This window comes from Lissotriton helveticus, chromosome 11, assembly GCF_964261635.1.
Source record: "Lissotriton helveticus chromosome 11, aLisHel1.1, whole genome shotgun sequence".
In the NCBI taxonomy this organism is placed as follows: Eukaryota; Metazoa; Chordata; class Amphibia; order Caudata; family Salamandridae; genus Lissotriton; species Lissotriton helveticus.
In genome coordinates this window covers 153,625,029-153,650,795 of record NC_136072.1, presented here as the reverse complement: position 1 = coordinate 153,650,795, position 25,767 = coordinate 153,625,029, and the positions used below count along the sequence as shown (strand labels likewise).

Below are 25,767 nucleotides of genomic sequence, written 5' to 3'. Positions count from 1 at the left end.
CTCATCAGCCCGATGACGCTGTAGAGACCGGGTGGCTCTCGGCAGCAGCGCGCTCCCCAACACGCTGAAATTTGGGCTTTGTTCTAGTAGGATTTCAGTCGCGTTTTGGGCAGCGCGCTGCGGCGCGAATTTCCTACTGACAGTTGCTCGAGCCTGAGCATAGTTTTGCATCGGTGGTCGCTCTGCCCTATAAATCGCCCAAAAGGTTGTAAAAATCGAGGCCTTCATTTGGAGTGAGCACACACTCTTGGTATCTATCTTTGGCCTGGGTCCCTGGCCCTACTGACTACAGCTTTGCTGAGGTTTTTTTTTCAAAGTTAATCATTGGTGTGCAAAGTGGGCTGACCCCCCCCCCCCTACCCTCCTTGTGGCTTGTGACAGTCTGTCAACGCAGTGTGCTATACTTCCCTAGAGTGGAAATAAGTAAGCCACCTCTATAAAGATGTCAGAAGGAGAGCATTACTATGAGGAGTATGCTGAGGAGGAGGCTTTGCCAAGAGGCACTGCTACGACAAGCCGCAAAAGAAGAAGGTAGAGGCATCTACGTCAGGTCAGCCAGCAGCTGATTCCGCTAAATGGCCACATGCGCAAGCCTTATCCTCGTTGCCCGCAGGAGGGACGGTGGATCATTCCTACTCAGAAGGCAAGGCTAAATACAAGCGCAAATCATATCCAGACGCGGATACAGACACGAGCACCACTAACACTGACACGGACACGGCACCTCGGAGGAGCCTCCGTCAAAGAAAGCAAAGGTGCCACAGCCGGCGGGGGTGACTCCGGTAAATACCCCTTTCACATTCGACCCGTCGGATATCGTGCACCCCAGGTCCTCAGACTGGGTGCCACCAGCCGCGGTCACAACATACCTCCATGAGATAATTCGGAAAAGTTTCACGAGGGAGGTGCGTAATCGCCTCAGGTCCGAGTGCCCTCGGCCCGATCTCCCGGATAAAGTGGCGGAAACGCCGGAGATAGACGCAAGCCTCTTGACCTTTCTCAAGAAGTTCTCAAAAGACCCCAAGCGTGGTCTTGATCGGGCATGGAGGGGATGCCAAGACAAGATGTTGGATGCTGTAGGCCCGTTGGGCAAGATCCTAGCCATAGCTCTAGCGGCCAAGGAATCCTCTACGCCCGTGGATCCAGACGTACTGGCAGGATGGACCCAGAGGGCCATATGCCTCATTGGCAATGCGAATTGCGCCATCTCTGTGGAACGGCGCAAATCTCTCCTGATGAAAATGGACGGCAACCTAACCGAATTGGCAGACGCGGAACCGGGACCCCTAGCAGCAGGCCAGCTCTTCGGGGTTAAGTTTGTGAAGGACGTGTCAAAATATGTCGGAACTTTCACGGCACTTGACAAGGCTCAGTCAGGCATCAAAAGATCCCTGAGCCAGGGTGTTTTTAACAGGGCCGGACGAGGCGGGGATCGCTCGTCGGGCCGTGGTGGTCCCCAAGGCTCCCAGAGAGGCGATTACGGTCGTGGCAGGAGCGACTATGACTCGACCAGAGGAGGGACCTTCTATCCCTCTCGCAGGAGGTTCAACAAGAATCGATTCCAGTCGAACAACAATAGAGGAAGCTTCAAAAGCCAGCAGAACACAGGTGAGAGTGGCAGATCTTTCTCTTCTTCCTTTGGGGGGTCGGACGCGTCACTGCCTCCGGCAGTGCCAAAAACGTACACAGGACGCCTGGGTGTTAAAGACAGTACAGGGCTTTCACTTGGAGTTTTATTCTCGTCCTGTTCAGTCAGGTTTCCCTGCAAGTCTCCATTTTTCCCAACTAGATCTCAGTTTTATAGAAGAGGAGATCGAGGGATTGCTGCAAAAGCACGCGATAGCACCGGCCGATCAGGGGCCTCACGGCTTTTGCAGCAATATATTCGTTGTTCAGAAGAAGGGAGGCGGACACAGATTGGTCCTGAACCTAAGGGAATTCAACCAGTTTATCACTTACAATCATTTCAAGATGGAGGGCATCCATCTCTTAACAGACTTACTGCAAGAAGGGGACTGGATGGTCCGATTGGACCTCAAAGACGCCTATCTTTCCGTCCCTATCTTCCCTCCACATCGCAGGTACCTCCAGTTCAGGTGGGAGGGCCGATGGTACGAATATTTGGCTCTGCCTTTCGGGCTCTCCTCAGCTCCTTGGTGTTTCACCAAGATAATGAAGCCAGTCGTGGCTTATCTCAGAGAGAGGGGGATTCGTCTCATAATATACCTGGACGACATCCTGATCATGGCACAGGATCAAAGGATCCTTCAGCAGCATCTCGAGCGGACGACAACGCTGCTTCAAAATTTGGGGTTTGTCATCAATTCGAAGAAATCTGTGATGGTCCCCACCCAGGTAATAGATTTCCTGGGGTTCACGATAGACTCAATGGCGGCACAGCTGTGCCTCCCAAAGGAGAAACTGAAGGATCTAAAGAAGGAGATCCGGAAGTTACTGAGCAATCAGACGGTCACTCTCAGGGCGATTGCCAGAGTAGTGGGAATTTTGGCCTCATCGGTCCAAGCGATATTCCCGGGCCCTCTGCACTACAGGGCCCTACAACAGTTAAAGATAAGACACCTGCAGAAAGGAATGTCGTATTCGGACGTCGTCCCTCTTTCACAAGAGGTGAGAACCGAGCTACAATGGTGGCTAGGCCATGTAGACGCCTGGAACGGACGGACAATATTCGGCTCGCAGCCAGAGATCATAATCGAATCAGACGCCAGCCGCTGGGGCTGGGGAGCGCGCTGCGGAGACATTTCCACAGGCGGCAGGTGGTCTCCTCAGGAGCTTGCTCTACATATAAATTGCTTAGAGCTACTAGCAGGGTCGTTCGCCGTGCGGACTTTGTTCCAGAGGCAGATCTCTTGTTGTATCCTCCTTCGCATGGACAACGTGTCAGCGGTGAGGTACATCAACAAGTTGGGCGGCACGAGGTCGTCGCTACTTGTTCAAATAGCCAAGGATTTTTGGCACTATTGCCTGGCGAATCAGATATCAATAATAGCGGAATATCTTCCAGGCCAGGACAATCAAGTGGCAGATTGGAATTCGAGATACCTCAGGGACTACAGCGACTGGAAGTTGCTCCCGGAGGTCTTTCAATGGCTACAGAACATTTGGGGTCCATTCCAGACGGATCTCTTTGCCTCCAGACTGACCTACCAGATACCCCAGTCCTTCAGTTGGAGGCCGGACCCTTTGGCAAAAGCGACCGATGCTCTTCTCCAGGACTGGTCGAAGGGAATTCAGTATGCCTTTCCCCCCTTCATGTTGATACCCAGAGTAATGTCTCAGGTGATCAGACAGAGGGCGGAGATAGTCATGGTGACGCCGTGGTGGACATCCCAGGCGTGGTTTCCCAAGTTATTACAGTGGAGTTGCGATCTCCCCAGACTTCTGCCGGAGTCGGACCTGCTGTTGCAGGGCCCTCATCAAGAGCAACACCCATTGATAATGGAGGGCAGACTACTGCTGATGGCCTGGAGGCTTTCAGGGAGCAGTGGCAGTTGCCAGGGGTTTCAAGCAGGACTTCCGAGTTTATCAAGCAGGCTTGGGCACCATCCACAAGGAAACGGTACTCCTCAGCCTGGAAAAACTGGGTGGATTGGTGCATGGAACGACACCTGGATCCCGTGGGGGCAGAACTTCCCCATGTGTTAAATTTCCTGTCGGATAAGGCAGCGGACGGTTTAGCTTATAGATCGGTTAATAACTTCCGGTCTGCCATATCAGCGGGGCATGCACAAATAGACGGGAAACCGGTGGGCATGCACCCGGTAGTTTGCAAATTACTCAAAGGCATTAGAGTGTCTAATCCCCCAAAACCCAAATACACAGGGTTGTGGGATATGTCTTTAGTTCTGGCACTACTTGACAAATGGCCAGTCAATTCGCTGTTAACCAGGAAGCAACTATCGGCAAAGCTAGCCATGTTACTTTGCCTCTCAGCATGTAGAAGATCGTCGGACGTCTACGTAACAGGTAGAGTATTTACTCCAGAGGGAGTTTCCTTTACAATTACAGGACGCACAAAGACAATGTCACGTCATATTACTTACAATGCATTTCATGATAATGAAAAGTTGTGTGTAGTTCAATGTTTAAAGACATATGAGGAATGCACAAAGGCCATTAGGCCTCAGGGCTGTTCACAATTGTTAATTGCTTTGCAAAAACCTTTTAAAGCTGTGGCGGCTGCCACCATTGCCAGATGGCTTCGTTATATCATGAAAGAAGCTGGCATTGACATTACCATATTTGGTGCTCATTCTGTTAGAGGCGCTATGGCCTCAAAGTCATTCATGTTGGGTTCCAGCATCCAGGACATGCATAGCGCAGATTGGTCCTCAGAGTCCACGTTTAGGACGTACTACTATAAGCCGGTGGGGGATATTACCTCTGTTGTTTTTAATAAGCGTTAAACTAGCATAATCTGAAGCCTCCGGTCCTGTAATAGAATAAAAAATTTGCTAACATCCGTGCCAAGAATTTTCAATTCTATTAAGGACACGGAGGCGAGGATTATCCCACCCGGCAAGGTTATGTGTATACCTGCTTGCCCACCCAGTTGATTTCGGTGGTTACGGTTTCATTTCCTTTATTTCAGGATCAGACAAAAAAGGAGACTGATCGTAGAAGATTGCCAGGAAATGCATCCTGAGACGTTGTTATTCTTCCACGTTGGAGGATTTGTGAAGTTTTCAAGTTATTGGGACTTGTTCGCCTCAAAGAAAGAGGAAGATGGCTGCATGCAAGGAGCTCTTATGGACTAAGGTGGCGTGCCTAAGTACATGTCATGATGGGATATGTAGTTGTTTACTGTTTTATAATGAAAAATACGTGTTTTCATTGGCTGCTGTGAGTTACAGTAAAAGATTGAGAAGCATAATCCTCGCCTCCGTGTCCTTAATAGAATTGAAAATTCTTGGCACGAATGTTAGCAAATTTTTTATCCTCCTCTGGGCTTGTGTAGTTACTCACTGCATCTTCCTGCAAGGGGATCTCTCTCTCCTCTTCAAAGTTCAAGTGGGATGTCGGCTGCACAGTGAAACATGGAGCTGCTTTTGAAACAGCTGCTCTGTATTCTACTGAATGCACTGCCCTGGGGGCGGCGCATTTATTGCAATAGAGTGCATTGCCCCTGTTTGCACCCAGCACACTTGTTTAAAGGAGCGCTGTGGCACAAACAAAGGCAGTGCGCACTATTACTAATATAGGCCCAAGTGTCCCTCATTAGCATATGGAACATGAGTGTATATGGGGAGCTGGTTTGGCTAAACAAAGCAGATGAGGGAAACTAACAAAGCAGCATATCTGACTAATCCCTTTCTCTAATTTGCAAAGGCTAATAAATGAATGTGGCAGAATTTACTCTCCTAGGCAGCTATCCATGTTTGCTTTTGCTCCTGAGGCTATTAGTGCTCCTATGGATTGTACCCAAATTATGGATTTAACAATTCATTGTGACCCAAAGTAAATGTAAAAAGGACATATGTCTTCATAAGATGTAACTTTGTTGTTGTTACTACTTGCCTTGTAACTCCAGTGACGTTCCAAGTCAAGACACACGTAAAGAACCAAAGTTTGGCATTGGCCATGAATGCTGATATCTCAGTACCATGACCCTGTTAGATGAAGAAAAGGAATTTGATTGTCGAAAATGTTTTATTTGTAAGGAAAAGTCAAGGAATCTTTAGGTTGTGTCAGCCACATCGTGTGTTAAATTTGTATGTGTACGTGTGTGTAATTTGTGAAGTGAACCAGTGTATGGACAACCAAGCAAAACCTGCAGAAGGCGTATGCACAACTATCGGACTGAGACTCGGCTACAAGCTAATGAAAGTATACTGTTCACTGCCATACCATGTTTCATATTTCCTCATTTTATAAAACACGCCTTGCCAATCTGCGCATATCGCACAGTATGCAAAAAATCCTTGGAAAACGACATATTGCTAAGGCATTTTCTTTATAACCTTTATATGTAAAACAAACTGCCATGCCATTTCATACTCTGCCCAGTATGTAAAGACACATTACTATGACAATGGTCGTATTCCTAACATAAGTGATGCACAAATGTCCATGCTAATTTTCACAATGCCCAGACAGACAAAATAAATCACAGATTGCTTTATTTTGGCATTGCTGCGTATGTATAAAAACATATTTTGCTTTTTCACATGCTAGATTACCTATTTATTTTTTGGCAATATTCATACATGTTATGGAAACATTGCCTTGCCAGTTTTCACCCTGTATTATTACCTGCAGGCGATAGTGCCTTTACAGCTTTAATTTTCCCAATGTATATATAGAAACATTTCTATTCTAATTGACCATTTCTAGTTTGTAAAGCAGACGATCAATGTTAGCTTCCAAACTGCCCTCTAGGTAAAAACACGTGTAGACCATTCTGCAACCATTTCACAGGCCTTTACATTAAGCACACGGTAGCAAGACACTTTCCTAATTGCACCCCTATGAAAAACAAATAGAACGTTGAAATGCAGTGTTGTGATTGGTCTGAGCAACGTGGTTCGGCACTCAGCCACGGAATAGGAGCCTGGGCATGTTCTCCACGCAGGCTTTAAAGCATCCTGTGTGGAGAACATGCAAAGTGCACATATTGGTTTGGCCAGCCCGAGGTGGCTGGCCGCACTTGGAGTGGTCAAACCACTTCTCCCCCTGCTCCTCTGTCATCAGAGCAGCCCCGCCCACCCACAATCCTGCTGCAGCAAGAAAACATAACATGATAATAACCTTGAGTTATTATCATTTTATGTTTCCTTTATTTCACTGCTGCAAAGCAGTGGGGTGACGCACCTCCACCTTAGAGGAGGAGCCGCCGCTGCTTCTCTGATATAAATCCCTTCACATAAGCAAAATTCACCCATGACTGGGAAACGCCTGCCTTAGTCCCTGTATATGTACCATTAGCAGAGAGTGGTAGCTTGCTTTACACCAAAGATTTTGGCACCACCACAAACATATACTACAAGAAACGTAGATCCCCCCATGTTCCACCACAGTGTGTGGCACCTTGCACTGGGAAACGTTCATTGTGATTGATATCTAATTCTGTCAACTTGATAGTATAATTCTACACTTAACTTAGACCATTTCTGCTCTGCAATTTAGAAGTCTCCCGGTTGCTGGGTGCAAATCTTCCAGGAAGATCCCAAGTTGTTGAGGTGCGTGCTTCTACTCCATCACAGGCATAGAAATGGAGAGCAGCAGCAAGTCAGGGGACATCACTAACCAAGCCAAAGCTGTGAACATTACTTCAGGGCAATGCTAACATAGAGGCTTGGGAGCACCACTCGCCCTATGCACAAGAGCATGCACCTGCGGATATGGAGCCAGTTCTCACTGGGACTCTGCCACATACTTGCATTACAGCTAATTCACCCATTGCATCCAACTCACCTTTTTCACACCCTCACTGAACTTTCTGGCCACCAGAAAAGGGCAATGAAAGTCATAGACAAAGGATATATCAGAATTAGTAGTAAGCTTCAGCATCAGTAGGCCACCATCATTCCACATGTTTTTTCTAATTAAATTCTGATAAACAGTATTGTCATAAAACATTATTTATTGAACAGATAACAGAACAAATCCATGTCTCATTTAGGACATGCTTAGCACTGCCTCTTACACAGTAGAACACAGTACTGGTGCACTGATGCAGTACAGGGTACATAAGTCTATTTCATAGTATTGTGCACATGTTAGAGAAAAAACTTTTTTGCGTTGGTGACCAATCCTCGGGCAATTTTGGAATCCCATCCAAAATCTTTAAACTTGGCAAACTGGAGAACACTCTGGAAAGAAACAAGATAATCATTATTAAGTATGCCCCATTTAAACTTGTTTATTGATCTGTTTTAATAGGTATGTTCTAGATATCTTTGTGTATTTAATAAACAAGGTTTCCTACAGTACGCACCACCAATCAAAACAGTCCTTAATGCTAATTATGATTCTGCATCTAAAAATAAGATTTTGCTAAATTTAAGGCTATTTTGAAAGAAAAAAAAATTAATATTTGCATTGACAATACTATTAAACATTATGAAAATGAGTGCTTTCTTTTCGTGTATTCCTATCATTTGGTCTTTATGTAGCAATTTTGTTTTCCTGGTTAATGCCTTTGCTTATGTATGTTAATTTGCGTATTTGTTCACTGTGACACGTAAACATTTTTATTTTTTGCTATTCAAATAAAGTGAGCAGTGCACCGCTCAATTTTAATGTTATTATCCTTCTCAAATTTGGACAGGGGGTTAGGCAGAGTTAATGTGTATGGGCATACGTGTGTGTAATGCATATGGTACCTACGCCAGACACCAGTGCACAGGTGGTCTCGGGTGTCAATTTCCAAAGATAGCCAGAAATTTACTCTGATTGACTCGTGCCTGTCTGAAATAGCTTTCTCACTGTGATGGAAATCACAAGGGATTACAGCACTCCTCCCAGTAATCTCTGCCAGTTGCAAATACCAAGAATAATTTTCATCCACACACCTGCCCTCAATAAGGACTTACCAACCTTGATAACCCCTTGTTTGTGGGTGTTCAGCAATTGGGACAGCCACCTCAGCCTGCATCACCTGTAACACGTCCCTTTAAATAGATTTACCATCATGCAGAAATACAACATGCTACTGTTGGTTGTCTCGAGCTGAGAAAGAAAATGTTTGTCTCCTCCCAAATCATTGTAAGGCCTGGCCACAAAGCCAGTTGGTCTGGCTTATAACTGAATATTTGAGGTAGTGTGCGTGTGCATGCGTGTGTGTGGTATTGTGGGTGGTTAAGAAGATTAATTTAGGATTGGGTCAATATGTGGATAGATTGATAAATCAGTGTAAGGATGAGTCATAGAGTACATGGACAAATCTTTGACTTACTCCATGGATGGACATTTTTCAATTTAATGAGCCAGTTTTATTGGCTTTATCAATTGCAGGTAAGTGTGCTTCAAATATAGACTGATGTGTGTGCAGACACCAAGCAGCTAAAGTGCATTTAGAGTTAATAAGTACATCCTGCCTCTCCCAGTATGAACAGTCACAGGAGATCAAAAAAGGCAGTGGCATTTTAAAGGGTAATTTGTCAACCACAAACATGAATAACCAACATATTAATACAGCATATAAAATCAACACAAATAACCTACATCTTGATCCTGCTGAAAAGTATTGTATTTTATCCATGTCCTCAAAGAATGACTTTGACCCACACCTGGCTGTTTTTTTTAAATTCTTGGTAACTGATGGTTCCTCTTGTGGTGGCACAAAGTATTGCAACATGCTGCAAAAATACATGTATACCCCCTAAGGGACCTCTAGTAATGACCTGAGATAGTCTAGACTCCATCAATAAAGTACCGAATGCTGTTTTTGAAGGACATACGAATGTGAATGGCATTACAGCAGGACCAAATAGATTTGACAATGTCTGTTTGGCTCCGGTGTAGCAAAAGAGGTTTATATACTATAATAACAAATACACAGAAGGTTCACTTTGAGTATGCCCCCTTAAGGTGTTGTCTTCTTTGGGTACGTTCTATTTGAAGCTAGAGTTTTTACCAATTTAAGCAATGTGGCTTAGTGCAGATCCTCTTTTTTTTCAATATTATCATATTTCATGCTTCTGGGGACAATCTGGATACCACCCAAGTCAAAACGCAGGATTTTTGTAATCAATACCGACTGAAACATCAGGACTTACTGTGATCTGTAGTTTTCTTGAAACTCACATGGATTGGTTTTCAGTACAAGGGATTCCAGGCCTGTGCACCTCAAGTCTGAAATTCCATTCAGTGTCTCAATGTTATTTTCTGCCAATGAAAGGTGTTGTATGTGTGGCATCTTTGGCAGCTGTTTAAAGGACGTGAAGTGGTTTTTGCTGATGTTTAATTCTCTGCATCTGTAAAGTTTAAAGAGATGTCAAAAATAACATACAAAAATTTGGATGTCAAAGTATTTAGAAGGTATGTATAGTTTACAGGATGAGCAAACAAACGGAGGGCTTGTCCCTGAAATCTCTGTGACCTCCATGTTGCGAGTTTGATTACCGTTCCAGCCAACTCATCCTTTCATTCTTCTTGGGTTGTTATACCGAATAGTGTTAAATTGACTCTTAGTAACATAAGAAATTGCGTAAGGTTTTGACGCAGTGCCGTCCTACAATTGTCGCAGTGAAATCTCATAGATTTCACTGCGCCACTCGTACGAGGTTTTGTTGCGTGGGAACGCCCACCCTGCATACACCATACCTGATGCAGGTATAAGTTGGCACATGTCTTCACAAGGTCAAGCATATGCCTAGATGCGTCACTTTGTAAATACGGCACAACAAGGTGCAAAATTCACGCTGCAAGTACGTCAAGAAAATGATGCAGTGGTGGCGTTAAGCTGTCGCAAGGGGCTCATGAATAATCCCCCTGTCTTGTTCAAACTTTGGCACACATGGTGCAAGGGTGTATGCTGCAGAATGCTGCACACATAGAACATTTATCCTTGTAGCGCCTCCCATACGCCACCCTTGGGGTGGTGTTAGATTCTGTCGCATGTCGAAGGCTGACGATTCCTTGTAATCCTGCAAATGTTTCAGATTCCATTAGTTTGGCTTGTGTACGTCCACAGCAACACCAATTGAACTCCCCTTTTACACTGTTTAATGTGTGAAAGGGGCACATATTTACAAGGCAATGTAAAGTAGCTTTATGTGGCCTTGTTAACATGCTGTGGCATATTGTGCCACCAAAATATCAAACAAGTGCTGTTACAGCATTGCAAGAGTGCCACTAAGGCCTCATAAATGAGTCCCTTGGCTAATAGAAGAGCTCCCACAATTCATCCCTGGCAAGGTCAACAACGCTATGGACCTCCTAACATTGCAGCTAGGAGCACCAAGGAGAGCACCACCACCCCTGACATGCCTCGCTCACCTGAACACTTTGGGTGACGACTGGACCTGATCCCCTCTAAGTGCTGACCTCAGTAGCTTGGTGCTTAAGCAACAAGAAGCTGGAGACCAGGAACGGCAGAAAGCCAGAGACTCCCCGGAGTTGTCTGTAACACGGAAGGAGAGACGGCCAACCAGTCAACATTAAATCAGGTTATCTGCCGTCTGAGGAGTCACATCTGGGGGCTGCACAGACTGCGCACCAGATGGCCATATCGCAGTGGAGATCACCTCACTGGGGGAGCAATCAGGGGAAGTGTTACTCCTGTCTCTGAGTGCGACTGCACATCATCGACACTAGATGTAGCTCCTTTCGCCACTGCAGATTAGGGGTAGTTTGTAGTTGTGGCGAGGATGAGTGCTCTTCCTATGCCTCCCAATATGACTGGCTGCACGATGACAGCTTGTTGCGCAGACCCTTACCTCGCTATCCGCAGCACCTGACAACCAGTGGATTGCAGCCAGGTCCAGACCTGTTCAGCGACATCAATGATTTGCATGTCAACATCTGAGATCACTAGCAGCCTTTACAGGTAGAGGAGGGAGTATTTGATGCCCAAGTCTTGGAGGCATTTCTTAACCACTAGAAAACAACCCCTCTGCACCCCATTTGCGTAGTCAGGGAAGAAAATAACTGTGGCATTATCTACTTTCACCTCTCCCATCTTGTGTACCTCCCTCAGGACAATACCACATTCCCAGTAGGAGGTGTAAGATAAAAGGGTCTAGGACCTGTCCCCTGCAGCGGGCGGTTCACCGGCACTTGATGGGCCTGCTCCACAAAAAAGAAAGGAGAAAGTGCACCTGCTGGCAGTAGGTCACACAACCATGTCTCAGTATATGCCACTGCATCAGCCCCTTCTGCTCCCTCAGGCAGACCCAACACCCTAATGTTGTTACACTGGGAGCGGCCCTCTGCATCCTCTGCTGTTCTTGCCAGATGCTTCACATGTGCCATTAGCTGCTACACCTCCAACATTGCACTCAGGAAACTTGGGGGACTTTACCCAGTTCTTGCTCAATTACGTGTACATTGTAATTCAGCTTGTGATGATCTGCAAGCTCCAGGGTGAAGTTGACTGTGACTTTGTCTATGCTGCCCTCAAAGTAAGTGTCCGTTTGTTCGAGGGAGGTACCCACTGCAAGTACAGAGTCTAGTTTGGAGTCCAGTCTGTCCACTGGCACCTGCCCCAGCGGCCAGCAATCCCCAGCCTCTCGGTTCACCAACACAGAGGAGAAGCCAAATGTCGACGACGCCCCGGCTACAGGCATTCGATCATTGTGGCAGACGCACAGGCACTATGTTTGACATGCGGCGCAGTGCAGTGTGGCCAGCTGGCCCCTCTCCTCCAGTCAGGTGTATGCTAGCCAGGAACCTTCATTTGGGAGGCAACAATGGTAATCCCCCTTATACCCAAGAGCTCACTACCAGGGGGTGAGGAAAGGCAGCACCACCTGGTCGCCTCCTCCAGTCTAACAGTGGCAACCAGAGTCCATGTTTCCCAGTGCCCCAGTAAGTGACGGTGGATCAAGCTGCATGCCCAAGGGCCTGGGTCTGACACGACCCGCCAGCTTCCTCCGCTCCACGTCCCACCTTCTCCTCACCCTTACATCAGAACCGGGGCTCAATCTGCCGTGCTCACTCTGAATCTGTGACTCAGCCAGCAGGAGCCTCAGCCAGGCCTGGTTTCACAAGCTGGGGTACAGCAGTTGCCACCAAGTCCACTGGGGAACCTCCAAATGCAGGTGATGCAACAGGGCCCCCTTAGGCGTGAAGTTGCAGTGCTCCCTCCACACAAGTTCAGCCCAGCTCAGGGGCCTCCCACTCCACAGCATCCGAGCAGTGCCACATCCTCTGGCCTGTGATGCAGAGAGGCGTGGCCCACATTGGCAATCTCCTCCATGCACTCCCATGTGGGGGTGGCACGTGTTATGTAGACCTCCCTACGTTGGTGAGCAGGAGCACCTATACCGATCACAGCTCCAAGGTGTGCCAGTCGGTCTTCTCACACAGGTCAGCAATGTGTCTCCATGCGACCTGCCAGACTTTGCACCAGGTAAGGGCGATCACCAACGCCTCAATGTCGCCCACCACGGCACGCAGGCTTGGGCCCGGTGAGCCCAACCTCCACCATCAGGCCACAGTGACTCCATTGCCCCGCCGCCTCCCACTCCGGGTCTCAGACGCAGGCCCAGCGAGGTCTCCGGGCCTTGGAGAGTATCTGTACTTCCAGGCATCGGATGCCATGGTTTCGCAAGGATGGCGCTGTGAAAAGTGCTGCACCACTGATTTTCATCAGATTTGCACCACGTTTCATAAATGAGGCCCGGATTCTGTATTTCCGCTTCCCCTGGGACTCTGGTTGGTGATCCTGGCTGTTGGCGGATTTATAGGGGGGTTTTGTTGACCTGTGCTGAACTTGACCCTGGCAGTTCCATTCTGCATTCCATTGTTTTTATTTTATATTTTCATTAGAGGTGTATTTATAGGCTATTTTTGCCTCTACAGGCTGAAAAGTGACGTTGGGATGACTAACGTGAATTCTTTTTTTGTCACTAAGTTGCCCTTTTGTCCCTTTTCCCTCGCTAACATCAATTTTTTCTCACTTTGACGCTAGTGTTAGAGGCAGTTTTCGCTGCGGCTAGCCATGTAGTGGCGTATTGTAAATAAGTCGGTAACAGGGCGGTAGTTTTTGGTGATAGACAGCATTAAGAAAATTGCTGCTAACTAATGCAAAATCTGGTTAGCGGCTATTCTTGTAAATGTACCCCATATAGTTTTGTGCAAGCTCTAAAGGACTGACAAGTGTGGAGATTAAAGACATAACAGGTTTCACAGGGAAGCTCCTGCCCCTCTTTTAAGTTCATGTAGCAGCGTTGGTGGAAGAGAGTGGGGCTGCTGACATCAATGTTACATGACTGGACTATAGGGATTGTGAAAAATCCAAGTGTCACACACAAAACAAGTATAGCAAATGAGCAACGTCCATTCAACAGGGAACTGCTAAGGATTTGGTATGTAGCCGGTGGTGAATTTAGGAGCACACTGTCACAAATATACTACTTGGGCATGGTCTGGTAGAATACTGTGATTTACAGGCAGCACACTTTTCATTTAAATGTCCACACAATTTGTACTGAAATGCAGCGTTACTGATAAAAAAAAAACTAAATAGCGCACAAATAATGGGTGAAAATTGTTTCAATAAGAATTTATCATTTGCACATCACCAAGTAGTGTCTTGATTTGTTTTGATCCTATTTAAATATTGATCCATCACACTTCAGCATTGTAAACATTGTGTGTATTTATTTGAGCTTTCCTAACAAATGGCATTTAGAAATATTTGTACAGTTCCTTTACAGGTGTTTAAATGCTGTTTCAGGTGTGAAAAATCACTGACATCCTTTTACTCTTCCCGTAAACCCAGCAATATTGTCAGCTAGTTCATGGAGGAAGCTGTTTTTTTATGCTGCCAATGTAAGGGCACACCATGCAAAAAGTCCAGACAACCCTCATGCGGTTAACAGGGCTTACTTCAATAATCCCAAGTGCGCTATTTGTGGTAGTGCGGTAGAGCAGCTTAAACTTGTCACAGAGGAGTGTTAAGCACTTGCTGTACACATAGAGTCAATAAATGGTCCCCACACTCAATAAGAAAAAAAATAAAAGTATATTTTTCCTCTGAATTTAGACACCAAGAACTCTAGAATACCTTAAGTACTTTCGAATATACTGATTTTAGAGGCACTCAGCACTTACCACGCTAACCTGAAATTAACTTGCCACATGTTTTACTCTAACATCATTGAGAAGGCCAACTCTAATGCTAAGGATATTTTCAAAATTGTCTCCAATATCACTGAGCCTAAAAGCACTGCTCCCCCCTTGAGACCAGTGCCTTCTTGTGTGCCCAGTTGAGTAACTTCTTTGAAGCTAAAATTAAAAAAATAAATGACAACCGTGCAAAAATACAAGCCAACTAACATCCAAATGAGGTAGACCACTGTCTTCCCCAGGCTAAGGACAAACTAGAGATGATTACCCCTCCTACAATGGAAGAGCTGGACAGCCTCTTCACCAAAAAAAGTAAATCAGGCTCACTGGCAGAACCTCCTCCCTCACAAGTTATGAGACTATTGGGGGTTTGCTTTTCTCCCACGTTTCATGATCTCTTCACCACCCCCTTGTGCTCTGGGATAGTACTCCCTTTCGGGAAAGAGGTCAATGTAATCCCCCTTGTGAAAAAACCTAATGCGGATCTCAAAACCCTTTCGAATTTTAAACCGATTTCCTGGCTTCCCGTAACCTTTAAGCTCAACTGAAACATTGTCAAAGGTCAACAAACTCACTTCCTGGAAAATGCAATCTGCTACATCCTTCACAATCGGGTTTCAGAGCTCGATACAGCACTGACACAGCACTTATAGAAATTACTAATTCCATTAAATTCACGCTAGATGCAGGCCATAATACCGCTCTAATTTTATTAGACCTCTCTGCGGCGTTTGACGCACTTTCTCGAAACCCTGTTAGGCTGACTCACTCACATTGGAGTGGAAGGAAAGGCCTTGGCCTGGCTATGGTTTTTTTGGAGGACAGGAAACAAGCAATCTGGCTCAAAACCCACTTCTCGGGCACCAAAACGCTTAAGCACGGAGTGCCTCAGGGCTCAGCCCTGAGCCCCACACTTTTTAATGTATATATGCCAACCCTGGCTTACCTAATGGATTCAGATAGTCTCATATGCCAGTGACATGCAACTCCTGCTGACCTATAACATCCATGAGGCAGAGGCCAAAGTAAAATGTGCAGCATGTAAGACTTTTGGGTAAGCTGGTTGAAGGCCAACTCCCTGCAAAGCAACCCTGATAAAAACAGAGATTCTGCTATTTGGGAACAACCCTCTACCCGGCTGGTCAGGGGCCTGGCCGGCCACCTTTACTACACCTCCCCTTCCCCGACTGCACTTGCTAAAACAACTAGGGGCAGATTTACAAGCCCCTTGCGCCACCAGTGCATCACTTTTTGTGTCGTACAGGTGGCATATTTTACTGCCCCATAATTACAAGGACAGGAAAAGCCACCTGGGTGATTTTTCCTGTCCTTGTAATTATAGCCCCTTTGCACGCAGCACTTTGAGTGAAAGGGGTGTTCCATGGGTGTTGTTGTGGGTGTTCCCACGCAACAACCATGGAACCAGACACATTTCCAGATTTACGAGGGATCATAAATCTGGAAATGCATGTGAATGCTACTCTTCCCCAGAGGAGGCGTAGGGAGGCACAACGAGGAGAAATGTATTAATTTCTCCTCGCTTTCTTTTCCTCTTTCTATGCGAGCTGCATTACACATAGAAAGAGGAAATCACCTCTAATGATTGTTTATGTACAGGAAGGGTTCCCTTCCGGCGCATAAACAATCATTGAACCAATGACGTTTTTCAACTTCTATGTGTGCTAGTGCAGCACACATAGAAGTTGAAAAAAGGCATTTCAGATTGGTTTTGTGCAGGAAGGGAACCCTTCCTGAACAAAAACAATCTCCCCACGACGCAGGCATCCTTGCACGATGGTGCAAGGGTGCCTGTGCCGGCGCATGGCAGCAGTTTGGGCGCCAGCACAGGGTGAAGCACAGAGATGCGACATATTGATGTAAATATGTTGCATCCCTGTGCTTTGAAAGTGACTCAGTGCAGCGCAGCCAAAAGGCTTGCGTTCTGCACTGAGTCTCTTGTAAATCTGCCCCCTAGGGTTTCTCATTGACTCCACTCTATCCTAGGGTGTCTAGGCGCTGTTGCTCAACGGGGAGAGGAAAGGAAAACCTAAGCAGAACAAATCAGATCAACTACAAAGAGAATCATAGATTGAAAAGCCTGGTTTTGAGGGCTTAATGGGAGGAAAGTATACACAGTCAAGCCAATCAGGCGAGGTAATGTATTCCTCCCCAGTTAGCTCGCCCGACCGTGGCGATAACAAGATTGAATGCTTTGGAGGAACTTCGAGATCTGCTAGGGACATATCGTTGAAAACTTTGTTTCAAGTAGTGAGGTTCCGAGTCATGTAGGGCTTTGGAAGAAATACAGAGAGCTCTAAATTCAATTCTTCTCTTAACTGGTAGCCAACGTAGAAGTGGAAGAGCATAAGATACAGAATGGTGTTTGTGAATAGCCAAAAGCTCCCGGACAGCCGCAATTTGTAAGATCTGCAGTTTGTTTAAAAATCTTTTCTGAATATTGGTGAAGAGTGCAATGCAATAATCAAATTTTTTACTTTAGAAACTAGGGTAGGCATATGCCCCAATTCTTGCGGCCACCACTCGAAGACACGAAGGATGTATTAGACCCAAAGATCAGTTTTTTCCTAATGTAATTTTAGACAATTGCTATCCATCCATTTCCCAATTTGGAGCATGCAGTCATGGAATCTTGAGGCTGTATTGTCAGGATTGCTAGCTACAGACACCACGATTTGGGTGTTGTCGGCATAGGACACTACTGCAAAACCAAACAATCGCATGAGGTTAGCCAAGGGAGTCGCATACAATTTTAAAAGGGTCGGGCTCAAAGACAATCACTGACGGAAACCCTCAAAGCAAAGAGAAGGAGGGAGATTTGAAACCATTGAGCTCTACGAACTGTTCTCTTTCTGAGAGAAACGATTTGAGGAGCTCAAGAGCCTTGCCTCTGATGTCAATGGTGAAGAGACAATCAATGATGAGTCAGGGGTTAACACTGTCAAATGCTCACGAGAGGCCTAATAAAATCAGAGCAGCATTACCTTCATTGTCCATGCTTTGCCTAATTTGCTCAGAGGCAGTAATCAATGCTAGTTCAGTGCTAGGTTGGCTTCTAAAACCAAACTGTGTGGCGTCAAGAAGTGATTTATTGGTAAGAAACTGATAACTCCTGTTTGATAGCTTTTTTGAAGATCTTAGAAGGAAAAGGAAGGTGAGAAATTGGCCTATACTTGTTGGGGTGGTTGCTATCTAAGTTAGCTTTTTTTAAAAAGAGGCGGAATAGAAGCCCTTTTTCATTCCTTTGGAAAGGAACCCAGCATTAAGATCCTGTTAAAGATGACTGTAACATACTTATAAATGACTGTTGGCGCTAGCTGAAGAATCAGAGGAGGGCAGGGGTACAGTGGGGAGCCACACTTGGTGTGGCCCGTCATGGACTGAGAGATTCCTCAGATAGAGGAGAAAAGGAAATCAGAAGAGATTTTCTAGTGAGATCTGAGGGAGAGACATCCTGTGAAATGGTAGATAAATCGGGCGAGATTACCGTCGAGTCAGGAAAGCCCAAAGGACCTCATCTATTGATTCAATGTTATCTTATCGATTTCTGCGGGCAGTGCATGGACAGATTGAACGGCCGAGAACGCGTTGTAGACAGCATTTACTTTATTTTGAAAGAAGATGGAAAATGTGTTACAGTATGCTTGGCTGGCTGGCTCATTTTTAGGTTCTGGAACCTTACTTAATTTTTGTACTGTAGCAAAAGGTTCCTTTGAAAAATTGAAAGAGGATTTAATTTTCATCATAAAATAGCTGGATTTGGCTTTGGAAATCAAGTTTTTGTAAGTCCCTCGAGCCTGTTTATAAGCTACCACATCACTAAGCTCGTAATTAGAGTGCCATTTCTGTTTAAGCCTTCCACAGGCTTGTTTATGAAACCAAGGTTCAGAGAGGGAGTTTTTGCAGTTTTTATTTATTTTAGTTGGAGCCAGCAATGAAATGCTGGAGTTAAACCACCTATGATAAATTGCGGTAGGCTGATCAAGGTCTCTCTAAACATAAATTAAATGCATCTGAGTTGATTTTATGCCAGGGACGGAAAGAGGCTGACCCTGTTTCTGGTGAATAAAGGGATCTTTTTCTTCCAGTTTCAGTCAAAACATAACCGCATACTGGTCAGACCAGAGCAATGTCGCTTGGAGTAAAGGATTGTCAGAAGAATCCAATCTAAAGAATGGCCAGCTATATGCGTGGGCATGTTGACCAGTTACGAAAGGCCTAAGCTAGACATAAGGTCCAAGAGCTGAGAAGTATCTTTATTTGATTCTCAAGCTGAAAATTAAAATCACCAAGAATGGTGAAATCAGAGTGGTTATTATTAATTAATAATAACTACCCCCGAACTGATAGCCATTATCCATGAAAGATGATCTGTGGTACGGAGGCCTGTAAATCAGAACTCAATTGAAGGAGTACTGGTGGGTCAGTGATATTTTAAATGGAAGTGCTTTGCAGTCTGGGGTCACGGACAGTGGCACAAACGATACCCTGAAGTGGTCCCGATAAAAAAAATCGCTATACCTCTGCCTCTTTTTCCAATCCTGTCAAGCCTAAAAATGGCATATCCAGACGGAGTGGTACAATTAATATCTGGGTCTGAAGCTGCATTTGCCCAGGTTTCAGTAACAAAAGCCAACTCTGGGATTGACATCGAGCCAGTGGGGGGAGAATGTGGTGGCTGGCTGAAGAGCCCGGTAGGGAACGCCAATGCTCTCCATGCTAGATTTAGAAATAATGCTTCCACAATGTTCCTACACATACAGGGAAATCCCAAATTTCTATTAAGCAAGACATGCTGCTAAATACCTCAGTTCTCTCGGAAGTTCGCGGGACTGCGATGAAGTGTGCTCGTCTCAGCAGTACGGCAACGGTACCACTGAGACAATTAACACCGCAAAAAGAGCATAAGAAGCCTATGGCATCAGCGAGGGAGCTTATAGAGCGTATGAAAGCGTTAAGGGACCAAGGTGGGGGGAGCAGGACAGCACAGGACCCCGGTACAGTAGCCTCAATTGAGGGCAAGAAAGGGGGTAAAAAACACTCCCTTGCAAAGAAGAAAGACCAAGATCTGTTCCAAATAAGGGGGATAAGTTATTGCTTAAGAAATATGTGTTTAGTGGTCCACATCCTCACTGACCTGGTGAAGAAAATACAGTCTTAGCATCTACAACAATTAATAAGAAGGGGAGACAAGCCACATTAACTCAAGACTCTGCCCCCCCCCACGTCACTATGAGGTATACTTAAAGGGTCTAGGGTAAAAATTACCCCCTCACTATGCTCCTTTTTTAAAGTACAAGCCACGCAGGACATTCCTAATTCAATAGCAGGCATATGGGAAGGAAAGCTAGATTCTACATACAAGGTTGGCAAGAGAATTAGAGGGGAAGGGATCAAGTCCCTGTAACAACAGATATCAAGTCATGGCTGTAGAGGGGACAGTAGGGGAAACAGATATCGAAGGCATGCCTCCACACCAACAAGCTCAAGCAATGCCCCAGGGTGATCTACAAGCAGAGGGGCACATGGGGGGGGTCTAAATCCCCCAGAAGTGCAAGAACAAAGAGGCACAAAAAACTGATTGAATCCATGATCCTCGAAATGAGGGCACACTTTGCCAATTCTGAAAAAAACAATTGAAAATATGAGGGACGTGCGAAGCTCTGGAGACCTAGATAAACACCTTGATGGAAAGACCAAACCAGACATGCGCATGCAGCCTAAATAGGGAAAATGGCCTCACTACAGGTGCCTGGCTGGGCGCCGTCTGCACCAATCACAACGCTGCCACTGCAGTATTGTGTTTGGCTTCGGGGAGGGGAGGGAGGATGCCTGCTTCCTGACGTGAGACCCGGCCAGGAGCGGAGGAGTCGCGCGACCCGGTAAGTTACGTTTTTTTATTAATTTTTAATCCCCCCGCACCCAAAAACCCACGCGAACCCCCCACCCGCAAGTTATGCAAGCCCTGACTTGTTGTCCACTGTCTTCACACTCATATTAATGGCATTCAATGACCACCTATTCAAGATCACCCCACAACTTTCAATTCACTGTATTGAGGGTTTGAATCTATATGTACAGTTTTTCTTGTAGATGACCCAAAAAGAAATACAAATGAAAATACTGAGTCTTCTTCATAGAAACACAGTTATAAAACCTACCTTGGCAATCGTATGGCACTCAAGTCTGTCAAGGAATTGTCTACGAGCCAAAGTCTTTCCACTCGAATTAATCTGCGAAGTATGCGGTAAAAGTTTTTTTGCTGATAAAGATCCCCTAAGTCCTGAAATGAAAGGTTCACATTCTAAAAGGAAACGGAAAACAAAATAAATGTAATTTGGGATGCATTTACTCACTAAAGCAAGCTTTCTCCGTCACCTGCAGCAATAAATAATCATAACTGAAAACAAGTCCCACGGACCCTGATGCGAGCAATGAAATGCCCCCATCCCTTGGTTGGCTACAAAAACAATGCTATAACTGGGGTACAGTGGGCTCCTCACAACATTGGGGCGCAGTGCCACTGCACCTGATGCACTACTGAAAGCTCTGATTATTGGTAATGGACTGCTCATCTCATCCAAGGTCTGAGTGTCATGTTGTATCGTGCACTATAGCAAAGTAGTGCTTCGATGACTAAGACATCTAAAAGAATGCAGAGATGTAGCTGGGAGCCTGGGCCCCCATACAAGAGTTTAGAGCCACTCAGGTTGGAGGCACGTTCTAAATTTCAAGTTACACCCTCAGGTCACAGAAACAACCTGATAGGTCCAGCCAGGTCTCCACTAGCCTCCCACGGTCCCTGCCTCTTAGCTTCCACTCCAGGCCAGACAGCAATATTCTGTTACAACTGGTGGGTTTGAACTCCCTGCCTGTATTAGGATTGTTGTTCTTCTTCAGTAGAGATTAACAAGTGAAACTTGGGGGTGCTGGGGAGAACAGCCAAACCAAAGCTGGGATTACCTCGCACTGCCATTACAACGCGGGGATTACAACTAAAGTTGTTACAACGACTTTCGCTGGAGGGCGCTGTTGGATAGGGAATAGTTTAATTTTCTATCCAACACCTTCCCTACTGTCAACGTGGGCTGGAGTTGGAATGGAAAATTAAACTATTCCACTATCCAGCGTCCTCCAGCGAAAGCCGTTGTAACGACTTTCGTTGTAATCCCCGCGTTGTATTGACATACAACTGGTGCTGGCAATGCTCCTCACAGTCTTCTCAGGTTTCTGTGCCAAGCCCATAGTGCAGGTGCGTCCCGGAGCTCGTTGAAAATGCAGTGCATGATAACTCTAAGGACAACAATCCTGATACACGTGTCTAGAGATAGACAGCAGTGGCTGCACCAACAATGGTGAATACTAAAGACTTTCAACTAAGTGAGTGTCATCATGCACTGCATTTACAACAATGAACCTGGGCTACTTGTATGCCAGGCCATGTGCTCCCTCCTGTTGTGATTGGCTCCTTGATGAGTTATTGAGTTGATGAGCTCTGGGATGCACCTGTGCTCTGCGAGTGGTACAGTACATGAGAAGACAGTGAACAGCATTAGCAGCTCCCCCAAATTCTACTTGTTACTCTCTACTGAAGAAGAACAACAATCCTGAAACACATATCTAGAAATACACAGCACTGGCTGCACCAACAATGGTGACTACTAAAAACTTTCAACTAAAGTGAGTGTCATCACGCACTGCATTTACCACAATGCATCTGGGCTGATTGTGTGTTGGTATGCCAGGCGGTGTGCACCCTACTCCTTTTGTGATTACAACATTCTGTTACACCATTCACTCTCAGCATTCCAGACACAGTTCAAATATGCAGGGAATAGACTGGGATTGGGGACACACATAATCCCCATTAAGCATCCCAAAACATGACTGGCCTGTCAAATGGAGCTGAAAATAGAAGATTAAAAAGGTGTAGCTCATATATTCTTGCAGGTACAGTTGACATAAAGGGAGTGGGTGGTCTATGTTAATTTACAACATCTCTAGACCTAATGAATTTCTGATCCAGAACAGATCACATCAACTTTGAACTTTGGGAACAATCAACAAACCATCTTTTGCCTTTCTGCACTACTCTTTTTAACTGTGTAGAAGGGAGTTGCATATCACACAACAACGTGGGGACTCCAACCTTTTCTGTATTGAGAGCGACTTATGTTCAATGAAACGCATTGAGAGCTAATAATATTATTAGTGTTGTATAATCTAAAAAATGTTATGCTTTCTAATTTAATAGGCTCGGCTGTACACAGGTGAGCTACTCAGAGGTAGCGGAAGCGCTACAGTAGCTCAAGAGCTACTGGTTGGAGACCCCTGTGTTAGGCCAATGTTTGCAACAAAAAATGGAGCCAGGTGAATATGGTCTGTTTTTGCCGCATTTTAATTCTAAGAAATGGTACACATGGTACACAAGCGAACTAGATACCTGAAGTGTTGTTATGTACAAACACAGATCCAAGGAGGTGAGAGAAAAAACAACTATTACAAGTCCCAATTGTTTCCTTGAGGCATTCTTAAAAGGCACATGGAAACATTTCAATTGACAAAACTAAGGCATGATTAAAAGGTGTATAGACCAAGGTCACACATTGGGTAAAAGGGTTAAAGAAAGGCTTAAACTTACCAGTTACTACCACAAATTATAGACCACATAACTCATGCTTTGCTCGGTCTCGGTCACACTTTATGGCTTTTTTTTTTTAACTAACACAAATAAAGTATTACTTCCTGGACATGCTTTAGAGAACAATATATATTGTTTTCCTATTATGTGGCTGTGGATAAACCACTTTCAAGAGGGAAGTTTAATGTGCATTTATTTTTATTTTTATTTATATGCTTCTATAGCGCCTGAATAGACCCCCGAAGGGGTATCTCTGCGCTTTGCCATATAGAAGAACCAGCTACTATGCCCGGACAGTACTAGTGGGTGGTGGGGGGGGAATGAATTAAATGCTAGAAAAAAGGTAAGTTTTCAGGGTTTTTCGAAAAGACAGGTGGTCAGTACTAAGCTTTAGTGAGAGGGGGAGGGTGTTCCACAGAACAGGCCCTGTATATGCCAAAGCCTTGCCTCCTTGGCGAGTTTTTTTAATTTTTGGAACCTTAAGGAGCTGGAGATTGCTCGATCGTAGTGAGCGGCCAGGAACATAAGGAAGGAAGGCTGTGGTGAGAAATTTCGGGCCTTTCCCCATCAGGCACTTGTGAATTGTACACAAGATTTTAAATTTGGTCCGCAGTCGCACTGGCAACCAGTGAAGTTCCATCAGTAGTGGCCGGGAGGGAGTGTCATGCCTGCAGTACGATCGGCGAGGCGCATTAGAGTAGTTCCGCGGTTCAGGCAGGTTATTTATGGTTGGCTTGGTTGGCAAGAAGCGTTTGAGAGACGAGTGCGCATGCGTTAGCACCACGCATGCGCAACTGAGCAGTATTCGAGTGATAAGCCCGCCCCGACATACAGGAAGCGCTTCGCGTTCAGTTAGAGAGTGTCATTTCCGTTCCGGGTTTCACTTCGGCGTCCGAGGAGCTAAGAGAAGGTTGGCGTGCAAGTACTCGTAGGTGCATTCGTTCTTCCGTAAAGCGGCTTGCTTCAGGAAGAGTGTCTTTGTTTTGCCTTATCCCTTTTGTCTTCTGTTTACCGCGGTGTGCGGTGGTATCTTTCAGTTGTTTCCGGTTTTTTGCCTCAAGGAGTTGGAGGTTTACTTTTAGTTTACATGCTCGTTACAGCGTGTGTGGTCAGACCCCTCTGTGGAGGGCATTTCGTGGATATATTGAGGCGCACCTTGAAGGTGTGCAGGGTGAGTGTCTGTGCACTTTCTGTTAAGAAGTTTGATTTGGTTAATGTGGAGAAAACTGACATGTAATAAGTGTTGTTGTGTTTAAGGGTACAGACATTTCGTACACAGTCCGTTCCAGAGTTCACTAGAGTTCCTGTCGTTAAATTTATATTCCTTTGGATTCGTGGGGCATTACACAGTCCATAAGGTACATTAGACACGCATTACATAACATTACAGGGAAGACACAGGGAGGGGTTTCTTCTCATGATTGTTTCTTATATATCCTTGCAGTGTTATACAGAAGACACCATATACCCCAGCGTGGAAGAAGACTGTGGAGTGTCTGTCTTTTCCTCCCCCTCCTACCCTTGTTTTGTTCCCCTGTGTTCCTCTTAGTTACTTTTTGGGTGTTAGTGTTACTTCCTGGCACCCGGAAGGTGACAGGGGGAAGGCAGGGTGAATAGCATCGTGGATCCAGGGCACTTCCGAGACATAACAGGTGCGTGCATGACAGGGAGTCCTGGATGGAGCATTCATGACTAACCTCGCGGCCGTATTCTGGACCACCTGTAGTTTGTTAAATTGGCCTTCATTAGCTGACAAAAGAAGGCCATTACAGTAGTCCAGTCTACTGACGACCAGAGCCTGGACCAATGTCTTTCTGTGGTGATCTGGGAGGAAAGGAAACACCCTTCTCAGCAGAGAAATAACCCCGAAACAGGTACCAGCAACCTGGTTGACATGATCTTTGAAGGTCAGTGACTGATCAAATAGCACTCCCAGATTTCTTATGGTCTGTTTAGGGATAGGGGCAGGTCCTAGTTCAAGAGGCCACCACTCATTGGACCATAATGTTACTGCTTCCCCATAAAGTACAACCTCTGTTTTGGTCACGTTGCACTGTAAGCAGTTGTTGGCCATCCATTTGGAAACTGCCCTCATACCTTCTGCAAAAGTTCTTTGTAAAGCAGGAGAGAAGGTCTTAAAGGGGAACAGAAGTTGGGTGTCATCGGCGTAGGACACCGGTATAAACCCAAAGGATCTCACTAAGTCAGCCAGGGGGGCCACATACACATTAAACAATGTGGGGCTTAGGCATGAGCCCTGTGGCACACCCCTGGTGAGCTCCCTGGCGATGGATTTATGGGAGCCCAATCTGACTTCTTGAGAGCGACCCGAAAGAAAGCTCTCCATCCAG

At 45.6% G+C, this 25,767-nt stretch overlaps 1 pseudogene across 1 annotated transcript in view; it reads right to left on the bottom strand.

Annotated features, from left to right (window-relative positions):
* Positions 1-7,602: 7,602 nt before the first annotated feature.
* The window catches only part of LOC144791880 (uncharacterized), a 53,337-nt pseudogene continuing 35,172 nt past the window's right edge, over positions 7,603-25,767 (bottom strand). Inside the window, exons 4-6 of the transcript XR_013602488.1 lie at positions 20,937-21,079; positions 9,741-9,938; positions 7,603-7,832 (exon numbers count right to left, since the gene is read on the bottom strand). The product of XR_013602488.1 is annotated as an uncharacterized LOC144791880 (transcript). The remainder of the gene's footprint in view (positions 7,833-9,740; positions 9,939-20,936; positions 21,080-25,767) is intronic.